The sequence below is a fragment of the Anomalospiza imberbis genome, chromosome 5 (assembly GCF_031753505.1).
Source record: "Anomalospiza imberbis isolate Cuckoo-Finch-1a 21T00152 chromosome 5, ASM3175350v1, whole genome shotgun sequence".
Taxonomy (NCBI): Eukaryota; Metazoa; Chordata; class Aves; order Passeriformes; family Viduidae; genus Anomalospiza; species Anomalospiza imberbis.
In genome coordinates, this window is record NC_089685.1 from 62,769,319 (window position 1) to 62,782,383 (window position 13,065).

The following is a 13,065-nucleotide window of genomic DNA, read 5'->3' on the forward strand; positions in this document are numbered from 1 at the left end:
CTCCTGCTCCCCCCCACCCCTCGTCAGTGCAGCTTTCCCTGGGGATAGATCTCTCTCCCCCCCCTCCAGCAGCCTCACAAATAAGTACTGTTAACTCACTAATATACCCTTCCACGGTTTTTTAATTACCAGCCTTGCACAGGGCACGAGACTCGCACGTACAGGAGAAACGGGCCAGAGAGGCGGGCTAGCAACAGGGCGGCGGAGAGTTTGGGCTGATGTGGGCTTCAGCCGAGAGACGGCTCCTTGTGCTGGAGGAGGCTGGCACAGGCAGCCTGCAAACCCCCGCGGGACACTGCCACCCTGGGCACGGGCACGTGTAATGTGCCACTGTGCTTGGGGAGAGGGGGACTTGCTCCTGCAAGGGTCGGTGAGGAAAGCTGCTCCTGCAGGACAAGGGGATGTGCTGCAACACCAGCTGAGGAAGCATCATCCAGGACAGCATTTGTTTCTACGGTATTTTAAGTGGGAACCAGAAAAAGGGGGGGAGGGGAGAAAAGGAAAAAAAAAAATCAGGTGCATTTCTGTTCGTGTATCTTCATCAAATACGTCTCTTTTCACATACGAAAAGGACTTTTTTTCCTCTTTGCAAGACAATAGTCTTACTTCACCTTTTTTTGTGTGAAAATTCATCGCTCTGTGGCCTGAGGCTTTTTCTTAGCCTTTTATTAAATGGACACGGCTTACTGAACTTTCAGACAACCTCTCCACCTAGTATTTGTTTGTTCACACCCATTTACACTCTCTTGATTTTTAACAGGTCTGAATAAGGCTTATTTTTTTAAACACTCTGTTAATGAAGTTTTATCTGAATAGTCATAAGCCTATTAGTGCTCAAGTTGTGCATCGAATTCCCCCTCCCCCCTAGAGGTTAAACAAGACCAGAAATCCTTTTGTATTTGAAATAACACGCTGAGAAGAAAAGAAGCAAAGAAGGATAAAAAAGCCCAAGCCCCCCATTAGATCCCTTTTAAATCAAAAAGAGACACTAGAAAAGGGGCATAACGCAAGGCACTTTCCCCGTTCCCCCCTCTTCATTCTTCTCCTCCCTCCTTTGTAGGTCACCTTTACTATGATTACATTGATGCTTCAAGTCTTCATTTGCTTAAATAAAGGAGTAAGTTCAACACCCCAATCAGGTAACCACTGTACCCCAGGCAGGCAATGAACGGGAAGGGACATCCAGGGAGGCAGGCACCCTGCCTAAGGCGAGCACTGGGTCCTCAACACACGAGTGGGACTGGGGGCTCTTCCCTGGGAAACAGCAGGTGCTTTTGGAAGAGGACAAGTTTGACAGCACGGCACTGAAAATGCTGGGCTTGAGTGGAAGGGGAGGAGACAGACATGCAGTGCTGAGGGATGGCCCTGACGCTGGCCTCTGCACCCCGGGAAGGGCTGAGGGCAGCAGTCGAGGGGAAGAGCATGGCAGTCGTGGCCTAGGAGTCCTTTGGCAGCTGCCCCTCCATCCCGGCAAAGCATCCTGGCAGATGAGAGAGCCCCCGCTCCCCTGAAATAAACAGCAGCCTTCCCAATGCCTCATTAAACTAACACAGCTTCCCGCCATTGCCCCGGCAACCGACACAGGCCTCCTGTTTGCCAGCTGGGGGAATTAAAGGAAGCCTGGCAGCCAGCCCCTGGCTCCTCCAAAAGCTCCCCTTACACAGTCAGAAAGCATCCCCTGGCAGGGGAGGGGACCAGGTGGCTCCCAAGGTGCCAGCTGAGATGGGGGAGTCCTGCCCACCCCCATTCTTGCAGGCTACAGTCCCCAGGGGTCCAAGGACCCTGCCACTGCCACCAGCACTGCTGCTGGAAGGCAACACAAAGCTGGAGGGCTTGCCAAAATGTTCCCCGAACTGGAAAAGGACTGAATAACCCCTGGATGGTCCAATAGCACAAAGGTGGGCACTACTCCCCTCCACAGCATCACCTCTGTCCAAATGCGATCAGTAGTTCACATTAATTAGCAACACATTCCTCTTGCTGCCCATCCACCAGCTGAGTGAACAAAATACATCCTCTTGTCTCTGGCTTTTCCTTAAACGACATTTATACTGTGGGGTAAGCCTTAGCATGACCCCCACTCCCTTCAGTCCCTTGGTGGATGCAGAAGGCACCACAGACCACCAGCTGCCCCACCCTTTGCTGCTCACCCTTTAAAGAAAGGCTTTCAGGAACAGTTCCAAATAGAACTGAGTTGTATCAGCCTGTGGACGCCCTCCTGCTCTTCTACCTATTCTCAATCCATCCGTTCAATACAAGTTGATGGGCCCTTCAGCCAAGGCAGAGACACCTCTCTACAGATCCTCAGCAAAGGAGCTCTGCCCAGATCCCAAAATCAGATCTGCTGGGCTGGCATAGGTGAAACATACCAGCTGCTTCCAGCACCTTCTTCCCACCACTGTCCCAGGCCACTGAAACCATAAAAGAAGCTTAGCAAATTGGTGAGGAGAGAAGAACACCTCACTTCAAAACAGCAATGAATGAAGCAGTACTATTCACTTGTTCGGGCATCCACATCTGTTTTCTCCTGTTTTCCATGACTACTGGCTGTGAGCAGAGGTCTCACAGGGAGAAGCATTAAGTATTTATTCCAGCTCTCGGTTTGTTAGCTTCTGATGCCACCAATGTGTTTGATTCTGCTTGAAAAACTACACTGCTTTTTTTATTTTTAATCCAGGGATCCCAAAACAACCAATACAAAGGTACCTCCAATCTCCCCAGCAGTAGCTTAGCTTTCTGCAGCTCTGCAGCACACATTTCATAACAAACTTCACTCCGTCTGGAGAGATGCATTTCAGTCCTACCTCTGAACAATCTATGCCCTACTCTTCTCTTATTTTGTGATGATATTTAGCTTTGTGAAATACTACTTAGCTACATTTAGAACAATTAAGGAAGAAAAGGAGGAAAATAAAGAAATTAGTACATTCCAGATTCTGGCCACAGCTCTGCATTGCATGAGGAAGTGGCATGTGGAAAATGTGGAGCTGTTTATAAGCATTCAACAGCACTCTAGCAATCTTGCAGGGGCAAACATAAAGGTAGTGAGTCCAAGCAGCCTTACAAAAAATAGCTCAGTGATTCCACCTCAGTGACAGAAGACAGCACTGTAGTTAAAGGTGTCTGAGCAAATCTTGAGCAGAGGGAAATAGGGGTAGGGTAATACAATCAAACACCTTCCTTCAGTGCAAAGCTCTCAAAAAGAAGTGTTACAGACTGTGAAAGGGGCGCCTTTAAGGTTAAAGGGACTGTAAATTATAGGGAGGAATACTGTCTTATCTTTGATGAGGGATGTAGAGAAAAGGGGACACTTTCCCCTACTTGTAGGAGAAATTAAAAGGGGAAGATGTGAGTGCAGACCGCTGCAGGTAATAGCCATTGGACTGGGGAGCCTGGTAAAAAGTGGTAGGCCTGCCAGTGGTCCTGGCTTAGCCCTCTCTCCTTCTCTGGAAGTTTTTTATATTCTCACCTGGTATGGGGCTCTGACCTCACAAAAAAATCCCATACACACACAGAGAAAAAAAGGCAGGTTCCTATTTCTTAAGCTTTTCTTTACAGCAATAAAAGAGCCTGGAGATTTAAAACCAAATGCTTTCCCCAAAAGAAAGCCAAATTATGTTTTTATTAGTTAGGGGTTTTTTTCGCCCTTCAGGTATTGCTGAGGTGTGGAAGGAGAGGCGGCTGACAAATCCTGAGGCAAAGAGAGACCTGCAACAACAATCGGGACTGGTCTATGCCCTGTCCCCACCTCTCCAACTGGGAAGCACTTGCAGCCTGCTGTTGCCAAACCTACTTTTATTTTTTCCATTCTCCTCACTAATTAAACCTTCAGTCAGGTCCGTCTCCCCTCCCACCTGGACTAGTTCAACTCTCTGCTTTCACTTTTTTTTTTCATTCTCCTCCAGACCCAGGAGATTTTAGTTTCTCAAGTCTTGAAGTTCCCGGAGGATGGGTTGGGTAAGGAGCGGTCTCTTGGCTCAGGCGAAACGCGGTCCCCCTCTGGCTGCCGTCCTCTGGGACTGGTTTTCCGAGCAGAAGAGATCGCTGTCAGCGAGCCAAAGGCGCGCAGGGCTAGGGGAGGTGCTGGTCTCCGTGTGCACACCGCGTCCTCCTTCCTCACTGCTGCCATACATGATTAATCATCCCTGAGACACGCCTGCTGCTTCCCTCTGGCTCTCCAACAACCACAACAGCGGCGGCGGCAGCAGCTGAGAGCACAGGGACCTCCTTAGGTTCCCGGCCCCAGCCCAGCGAGCGTTTCCCAGCGGGGACCTCTGATCCTCGCACTCATCTCTCCCGCACATGCCGGTCCTGCCTCACGGCCTCGCAATCAATCGTTCCCCTCCCCCCATTTTCAAACTCGGCTCATCTCCCACCCCTCCCCCACCCCCCTTCCATCTGTGTCTAATTGCATTTCATCTGTAGTCATTCTCTGGAAAACTCACCGGGAAGGTGTCCAGGAGACTAGCACAAGCTTAAACACGCGCTTGACACGGGGAGCCGGGGAGCAGCCCGCCGCTCCGCTGGGCTGGATCAGGGGCCCGAGGGAGCTGGTCCTCTCAGCAGCCCAGCCCTCTCCTCCCTGCTCCGGCAGGGGATGCGGTGCCTGCCAGCGGGCGGGGGGCTGGCAGCTGGAGAGAGGCGGCAGGCAGCCAGGAAGGGCCGGTGAGAGCCAGTGGGGCAGAGGTGAGGCTGCTCAGATGCCAGCTCGTGCTTCACCGCGGGAAGCATTTGCTGCCCTCCTTCCTCCGCCGAGCACCGTCGGCCTCCCCGTGGGCTCTGCCAAGGCAGCGTGGGGCAAAGGTAGGGGAGAGGCAAGGTCCCACCGGTACGACCTGCCCCCAGCATGATCCGCAGGCTCCCCTGGCTTCTGGCTCTGCAGAACGATGTCCCCATCCCCGCACTGTCCACTTGCATCACCGATGCTCCTGCCTTAACCGGGGCACACTTAAGCCCGACACGCAGCCGCGTCTGGTATGGCACGTGTATCCCTGCTGGTCTCACAGCCCCACAGTCCCACCCCATCACCTTGCTGCTGCTCTGATCCTGCGTGGCCTCCTGTAAAATCCAAACATTTCCCAAGGGCTTGCTCACCCTGGGAAGGGAGCGATAAGCTGGGCTCTGAGCGGACGGCACACTGGGCACTGCACACCGACTCACGCTGTAGCCACTCTTACTCAACGCTGCCGGAGAAAGCAGCTCAGCTCTTTACTGCCTATGAAAAATGCCCACACAGAAGAGTCAAGAACAGCGGGGGAGCCATAAACTCACACCCCAGTGTACTGCATGCCAACTTCCTTGCATCAGCGAGCGTAAGTGCCCAGTGGTTTTACACTGAAAGCAAGGTTTCCTCCTGGAGAGGGAGACCCTGAATGTGGGCTACTTTAAGGTTTTAGACCTTGGGGAGAAGATCTGCAGCCCAAGGGCTGGGCACAGAACACAAGTTCATTTCGCATAGGCTGGAGCCACCTGACTTCACACATCACTGCTGGATAAGGTGAAGCTGTGGACTGATGCGTGGCTGCCCAAAAGCCCAGCTTGGTTCTCAACAAGGGGAAGGCTCATCACCTTTTCCACAAAGAGTCAGTCTTCCAGCTGTAGGAGGATAGGGAATAAAATACTAACCTATATAACACCACCTTCAGCTTTGTCCATTTGCAGGCAAAACTCTAAATATAAAAATTCACAGCTCAGATGAGGGTGACAGATTTATTTCATTAGGTCAGTAACATAGACGCAGACAAAACTTTTCCCATTTCTTTTTGCCATCATCTCTACAAGCAGATCTGCTTCTATCCAGACTATCCAGAGAACAGTGATTACATCCAGGTAAATCCCAGGATTTTCCCTTCACTTGCCTTCCATTGACAATGGTTACCCACCAAAATCAGTTCAAGAGCTACCAACACAGAAATAAGCAATTGAGTTACCACAATTAACAAGTTACCATTTGCCAGCTGAGTCACAGTAACACTGAATCAGGCAACCTCCTGATAGCTTAGGCAAACATTTTAGTACTTACTGCAGTGAAGAAAGATCACAGAGTCAAACTACTATAGGCCAAGTGATAATTTATAATCTTATTGTGGTAAATAAACTTGCTGGTGATCGTCTGTTCATATATTTTGCTCTGCCATTATCACAAAGAGTCAAATCTTGATTCCACCAAATGCCACAAGCCAAGTTCATTCCTGCAGTACAACTGCAAAGCAGTTTGTAGTGAAGATGTAAAAAATCCCTACATTTTTATCCTTCTAAACCCCTTCTCAAGACAATTATCCTAATGAAAATGAAGCTGTTCATCTCCACAGGCCAATTCAACACAAAAATACGTAAATGTATCATTAAATAAGCACAAAAATCATCCTGCCTTTTTCCTCATTCTTCCTGAGTATTGGACACTGAACCAAGAATCTGAGAAGTCTGGGTTTAGTTCTGAGTTTTAATACAGACTTTCTGCACCACCTCAAACTGCACAACACAGCTCTTTATTAAGCTGTAAAATGGGGAGGCTACTACTACTGATACAAAGCAAGGTGAAATACATGCACCAGTACTTGTAAAAAGCTCTATACAAAAGACAAAGGTTGCATAAATAACCAAATATAAATATACACATCAGATTTATTTCTGTCCCAGAACTCTAACTCTGTAAGGTAGTCTACAGAGAAGGGTTATTTCCCTGATGCTTTCCCATCTAAAGCAAATGAATACCTGAGAGAGAACAGACAGCACTCCATCTGCAGATGAATTTTACCTGCTTTCAATGCCAGTTCAGAGCCAGAACATGCTGGGAGTAAACAAAATCCATTACAAGACAACAATTTATGACAAATGAGATCAATACATGGACTGAGGACCATTGAACAGGTTCCACCATACACAGCAAGATGACAGACGCTACCATCACCCTTACAAACTCTTGCAGAGGTCAGTTGGGCAAGATAGAAACTTACCCGATCTCCCACTGCGAGTGGCACTCTGCTGCGTGTCAACGCACATCCTCCACACTGGCAGAGGAAGTTTTTACTGGCACTGTCTGAACTGTATAGTAACAGTGCAATGACTGTCAACCCTGTCTCATCAGCACAGAGTTCTCCTTACCAGAGAAGGGATGCACAATAGGGAAGGAGAATTACGTACACATGAGCAGTGTTTCTCTGATGCTCAGCATAAAAATCTAATCAAAATTGTACCAGAATGGTGATGTGAAAAGCACCCTGCCAAGTCAGTAATAAATATAAAATTCATCTCTTACATTTCCACAATATATCACCTCTCATTCCGCAGTACTTTACGCATTGTTGGGACTCAGATGAATCCCCAAATCAGAACAGATTTGTATTGGAATCTAACATTTTTGCTGGCTTCACATTCATTCAAATTACAGCCCTAAGCAAGATTAGGGTAACAGGCACTTAAAATGGCCCCTTGAACGTGGCAGCAGCCATTTTAAATGGGCCCCAACTCCTTCCAGCCACCAGACTGATTCCCTGAAGACCATCTTCTACCCACCCGTCACTCCTGAGCCCTGCATGAGGTCCTGTTTCTACTCTGTGGCAGAGGAAAGACGAAGTGGTTACTTTAGGGTGCATAAACAGCAGTTTCTCCCCAGTAGGCCCAATTGAGGATATCCTAAATCCAAATACAAACCATCTCATTTTGGAGATTGCAGCCACCAAAACCTGAGCAAGCCTCAGGTTTAAAGACAATAAACTCCTATCTTCTTGGTTTTTACCCTTCCCAAGCAATACCGCTGCACGGGTATTACACACAGCATCTGCAGGGATCAAGAACTCTGGAAGAGTTGACCAATCAGCAATAGTAACAGCTTTTCCTTTTTCTGAAGTCCTTGTGAACTGAGAGAAAAGTAGATATGGCAAAGAGTGAAAAGTCATAGTCTACCTCCCTGTGGCTCATTATCTTAACACCCATCACTAAATCCTTCCTGACAGATGCATTTGCCAACTACTCTGATGGGAACACTGAGCAGTGCCATTCTTTCTTGTCCTATCAATATGGCTATTTGACAAAACTGCACTGATTTTAGTCCCAAGGTTTCACTTTCTGAAAGACAGATGCATAAAAGACAGAAGGTGTTAGAAACCGTGAGGAGCACTACCAATGTTAATAGCAGTAGGTACCTTAAGACATAAATGCTGATTGTAGTCCTTCAAGCATACCATACATAATCACTGCATACCTAAATAGGAAAAGCATCTTCTAAATGCTCAGCTTAGACTAAGGTGTCTAAACAAAAACCAGGTTTTCATGACTGTTCAAAAGCCTTGAGCACTATGTGTTCAGTTCTAAATTCTGATGTTGCCTCTAACAAGCCACAGGTGATCTCAAACTCCTCTGCCTCATCACCAGTGGTAGCACAGCTAACTCAAGACAGCTGCAGTGGAATGCCTTGTAAGGTTTCCCTTCTGTCAGTAAGGTTTTGGAGATCTTAATATTTTTCATAGTCATATCTATTCACTTCTTGGGGCACTGACTACAAACCAAGTTGGAAGAAAAACCCCTTGGAAGACATAATAATATGAATGGCTTAAAGTCCATTAAAGCAAGAAAAAAGGAGCTAGTAATACTTAGAGATGCATCCAAAAAGCATTACATTATAAAGGTAGGAATGTTCTTTAGCTCAAATTACATTTATCTGTATCTACAGTGATGAAATCAGGACAGTTATTTCACCTCTGGCAGCAGAAACACAGCTGCAGCACAAGCAAGAATCGGCTCCTGACATTAAAGAACACCCCAAACCCTTCCACAATGCCATTTAGCTTTACAACGAAACGATAAACTATGCATCATTTGTCTTCCTTTTTCTAGTATAGATAAGGCGCTAGAACAGCATCACCTAAACTGTGGTCCATAGGTCACTGATGGCCTGTGAAGCATTATAGGCAGTCAGTGCAGTGCCCTGTGTGCAAACAACACTCTGCAAACCACAGCACCCAGTAAAATGGGCTGTGCATTGCCCCGTGTCATTTTTCTCCTTAAAAACTTGGCATGTTTTTATGCTTGCATGACAGATAAGCGTTTACATCTACATGTAAACCATTGTCCAGAGGGCATCTGTTTTTACCAAGGGGAAGAGACAATATGAGACCCTTCCTGAGAGAACCAGCCATCACACCTGAACCATCAGTGTTTGGTACTCAGAGCCACTGCAGTGACACAGGCACAGGAGATGGAGGATGCAGTCTCCTGGAGAAAACTGTTGTGACAGAGCTACTTCTGTGTACAGGTGGGCACTGCTGGAAGCAAATATCTGCACTTGCTGCATGTGCTCACTGTATTATTAGCAGTCTCTAGAGCTGACAATCCTCAAATTATTTTGGCTGCAACCATACCAGAAAGCTAGTATTTAACTCTGGGCTAAACCTGCTCAATAAAACCTCGTGACAAAATAAAGGTTGCAGAAGAGCAACAAGTGCATTATCAAGAAGCAGAAATTATTTACAAACACAAAGACTAAATAGGAGACCTCGCTAAGCAATGGCCAATGTGCTGGGACCCAAACTGCCTACAAAGCTCTGAGAAGGACAAACTAAAAAGAGGATCATTCAGTGCCACCTGAGTATTCAACACAGCCATGTTGCTGCATGGGGAAAAGAGGACAGATCACCTTAACAGGAGACATACGGTCTTGTCTTCTCAGGAAAACATTGGAAATGCAATCACTCGGCACAGCTAAAACGAAATTGAACGCAAACACCAGAAAACACATGGAAGGAAGTATCACATCTACTGGATTTTGATCATGCGTGGAGCTAGGTAATCAGATTAGTGGGGTGAGGGGGGGTGCTGTTGCTGGCTAAAGGATATTTAATTCCACAGCTAAACTGCAACTTACTCTTCACATCCACCTTGCTTGTGTCTAACCAGGTTCCAGCGTGGGTCAGTCCCTGTCACACAGAACTGTGACACTCCTGTACCTACAGTGCAGGGAAAGAGGCTTCAGGCAGAACCTCCATTCTTGACTCTGCCAGGATAATCAAATAACCCTGCTGAATCAGACTAGTTGTTTGCTTTGCTTAAGATGTATTTACTTCAACAAGTAATTAATATTTTAAGTAGAAAAGGCCTTTGTTAAAGATTCACCACATTCACCCCTTTCATTAACATTTTAAACCTTCACATTCATAGATTCATTTACACCTCCCACTTGTCCTTCAGCAATGGCAGAAAATACCAGTTTACATTCCTAGCTTCTCAAAGATAAAAGAGAAAGGGAAAATAAAACCAAATCCTCCAGAAAATAGCAAAATTAAAACCTACATCAACCAAATTACCAAAAAAACCCCAACCCAAACAAAAACCAAACCTAAACCTACCAGGTCTTCTATCCATCTCCAGAAAGAAGAAATGGTGTCCGAGCTGTTTCAAAATCTCTCCCCTCTCACATGCAATACTGCAGCTGTAAGATGAATTAGAGGAGCAGCTTGGGCAACTGGAGCATCACCAGCCACTGGAGAAGATCTGAGCCTCTCAAGCTGGACATGGGGCTGAAAAGTCTCCCACTGCGGCTCTGCACCCCAGTGCGGCCAACGCAGAGAGGTGTGGGCTGGGGGGATCTGGTCTCCCTCAGTACCTGCAAGAGGGCCCAGATACTTCTGCTGTGCCCGCAGTGAACTCGAAGTACCCTAGAGATGGACAGGTACCACCGGGGTGGCAGGGATATTTGCATATGTTAATTGCAATGTCAAGGTGTTGGTGCCTGCCACACTCACCTCTTCAGGAGGAAACAGCAACAACAGGATTCGGATCTACCTGTGCCTGCTGGTGACGTCACAGGCAGCTATTTCCAGCCCTGTTGCCATGGAAACCACCAGGCCTCAGCACCAGTTAGCAGTTCAATATATAATTTACTTATTCTTTTTCACCTAAGTGATTAGGACTCAAAATACAGAAGCATCTCACACACCCTCAAATCGTCTGATTGTTTCATAGGAATTTCTCAAAGGCGAAAACCAGCCTGAAACAGTGAGCTGGGCACTCCCCAGGGGTAAAAAAACCCAGGCAAACAAAAGCCTAAACAAGATTTGAAAAAAAACCACAACCTTTTTCTCCACTTCTTCCCCTGCTGTCCCAACTTTCAAGGAAACGTTGTGGCTCTCCCACTGCTGTCACCATCAGAAGGAGATGAGCCCACAGTGAAGGAGGAGATAAAAGCTTAACACAGGAGCTGCTACATCTGGCAGCATCTTTGGTCCATCCCACCCAGGACACCACACTCCCCTGTGTCCTCTGATGCCACTGACAGGGCAGGGCATCTGCCCCATTCTGTGCCAGTGGTGATGGGGCGCACCAGGACACCCAGCAAGTGTCCCCTGCCTCCCATGAGTGATGATTGTGCACTAAGGAACAAGTCTCTCCTCCTTATTAATCTTAGCAGGAGTGGTTATGGGTGCTGCTAGTCAATGCAACACCTACCCTGGGGAAGGCAGCTGCCCCATCTCCACCTCTTCTTATAATTCAGGATTCAGTGGTTGCCCATATTTTCCGCAACTTTCTTAACTAGTGCTGCGGTCAGAGGTGAGGCGATTTCTCTGCTTTTTTCACTGCCTAATTAGTCACTGCAGAAGCTTATTGGAGACCCAAGGTTACACTTAAACATACTGTTTCATTGTGAGAAAATAGAAACATTTTTACTGGGAGAATTTTCAAGTGATACATCTGCCTTCAGGTAGTTTCAAAGTATCAGTCTTAATGGTTTTTGTTGTGCTTCATTATATTTTAAACCAGCATTTTTCAAAATGGGAAGTTTAAACATTAATTTTGAGAACCAGCTGCTTTGTGGCTGAATCACGCAGTCTGCCAGAACAATAAGAACAGCAACACTCCCCAGCCCTCCCCCCCTGTTTCAACCCTGCATGGGCCGTCCCGTTCTTATTTCCCGAAATAAGTCATCACAAACCATCCCTGCTGCATCCCTTCTCCTCACCAGTCCTTCCTCACACACAGACTTGGCAGCAGGGAAAAGGGAACAACCACCACCGAGAACAACCAAACAAAGCCAAAGGCATTATTTGGCACAGTTTTAAATCAGGCACATTACTCTCTGTACAGTAAAGGAAGACAAAAAATCCACAGACAACAAACTTTCTCTAGCTACTTTTTGTTGATGTTTTAAATGCTTTACATGTTAGAAGTTGTCCTCTACAACACAGGACAATAATTTAAAAGCCAGCAGGACAAATTGGCAGGGGACTGTGCCAAGCCATTAACACAACGGTTTGAGGAACTATTTTCTAGGGAAAGGAGGGTGCTATCAGACACCATTGTGACCTTGAAGAGCAAACTTTAGAGATCTTCCTACTCCAAATTATTTAATGTGATCATCTAGAGTGTTCAGATGCTTTAAAAAAAAAAAAAAAAGCAAGCCTCATTTTGCCCTAAGTTTAGAAACATAAGGGTAATGTCTGAAAAGTACAAATCAGATAATCTACAAAGGTAAGTGAACTGAACATACCCTTTTCCTTATTCCATCCCTTTGCTTTCTTCCAGCTCCTTGACTTAACCCACCTTTCTCCAAATCACTGCTTTCATTTGCGCTCCACTTCCTTTCCTTGTTTGATCTGCAGCATCTCCTTTCCTCTCACTTTTTGAAGAATTCTTCCCATTCCTGCAGCTCAACACCAGCCTCCTGCCAGTATCTCTCAGTCTAAACTTCCCTTTTTTTCTGTCACTGGTCCCTTTCTGCCCCTTCATGCTCTTCATCCTAATTCTGCTAGGTCACCAGGTGTGTCCCCTCTTCTCTAATATTAAGATTCTTCTACCAATATCAACTATATTAAGTAAGCAGGAGCTACCTTGATTTCAAAGATAATGGAAATAAAAGATAAATTTACAAGTGACTGAGCAAAGGCCACATGGCAAGCCAGTAGTATCATACAGAATAAAATGCAGAATCAGGCTGATCTGTACCTGGGCCCCTTCATAGCCTGAATTAGATCACAGCACTGACCATTTGAAACAGATTTATGTCAAGCCTGAACCAGAAACAGCCACTGAAAAAAAAAAAATGTTGTTTGGCTGTACATTGAAGCTATGATT

At 46.6% G+C, this 13,065-nt stretch overlaps 2 protein-coding genes across 5 annotated transcripts in view; both read right to left on the reverse strand.

Annotated features, from left to right (window-relative positions):
- The window catches only part of TCF20 (transcription factor 20), a 130,129-nt gene that overhangs the window by 81,767 nt on the left and 35,297 nt on the right, over positions 1–13,065 (reverse strand). Inside the window, exon 1 of one of the 4 annotated variants that reach the window (XM_068191441.1) lies at positions 4,446–4,758. The exons of the other annotated variants lie outside the window; for them this stretch is intronic. The gene's annotated coding sequence lies outside the window, so the exon portion shown is untranslated. Of the gene's footprint in view, positions 1–4,445; positions 4,759–13,065 lie in introns of those variants that run through there. 4 annotated transcript variants of the gene reach the window in all.
- Positions 1–13,065, reverse strand: part of NFAM1 (NFAT activating protein with ITAM motif 1) — a 90,883-nt gene that overhangs the window by 14,112 nt on the left and 63,706 nt on the right. The gene's annotated exons all lie outside the window — the stretch shown is intronic.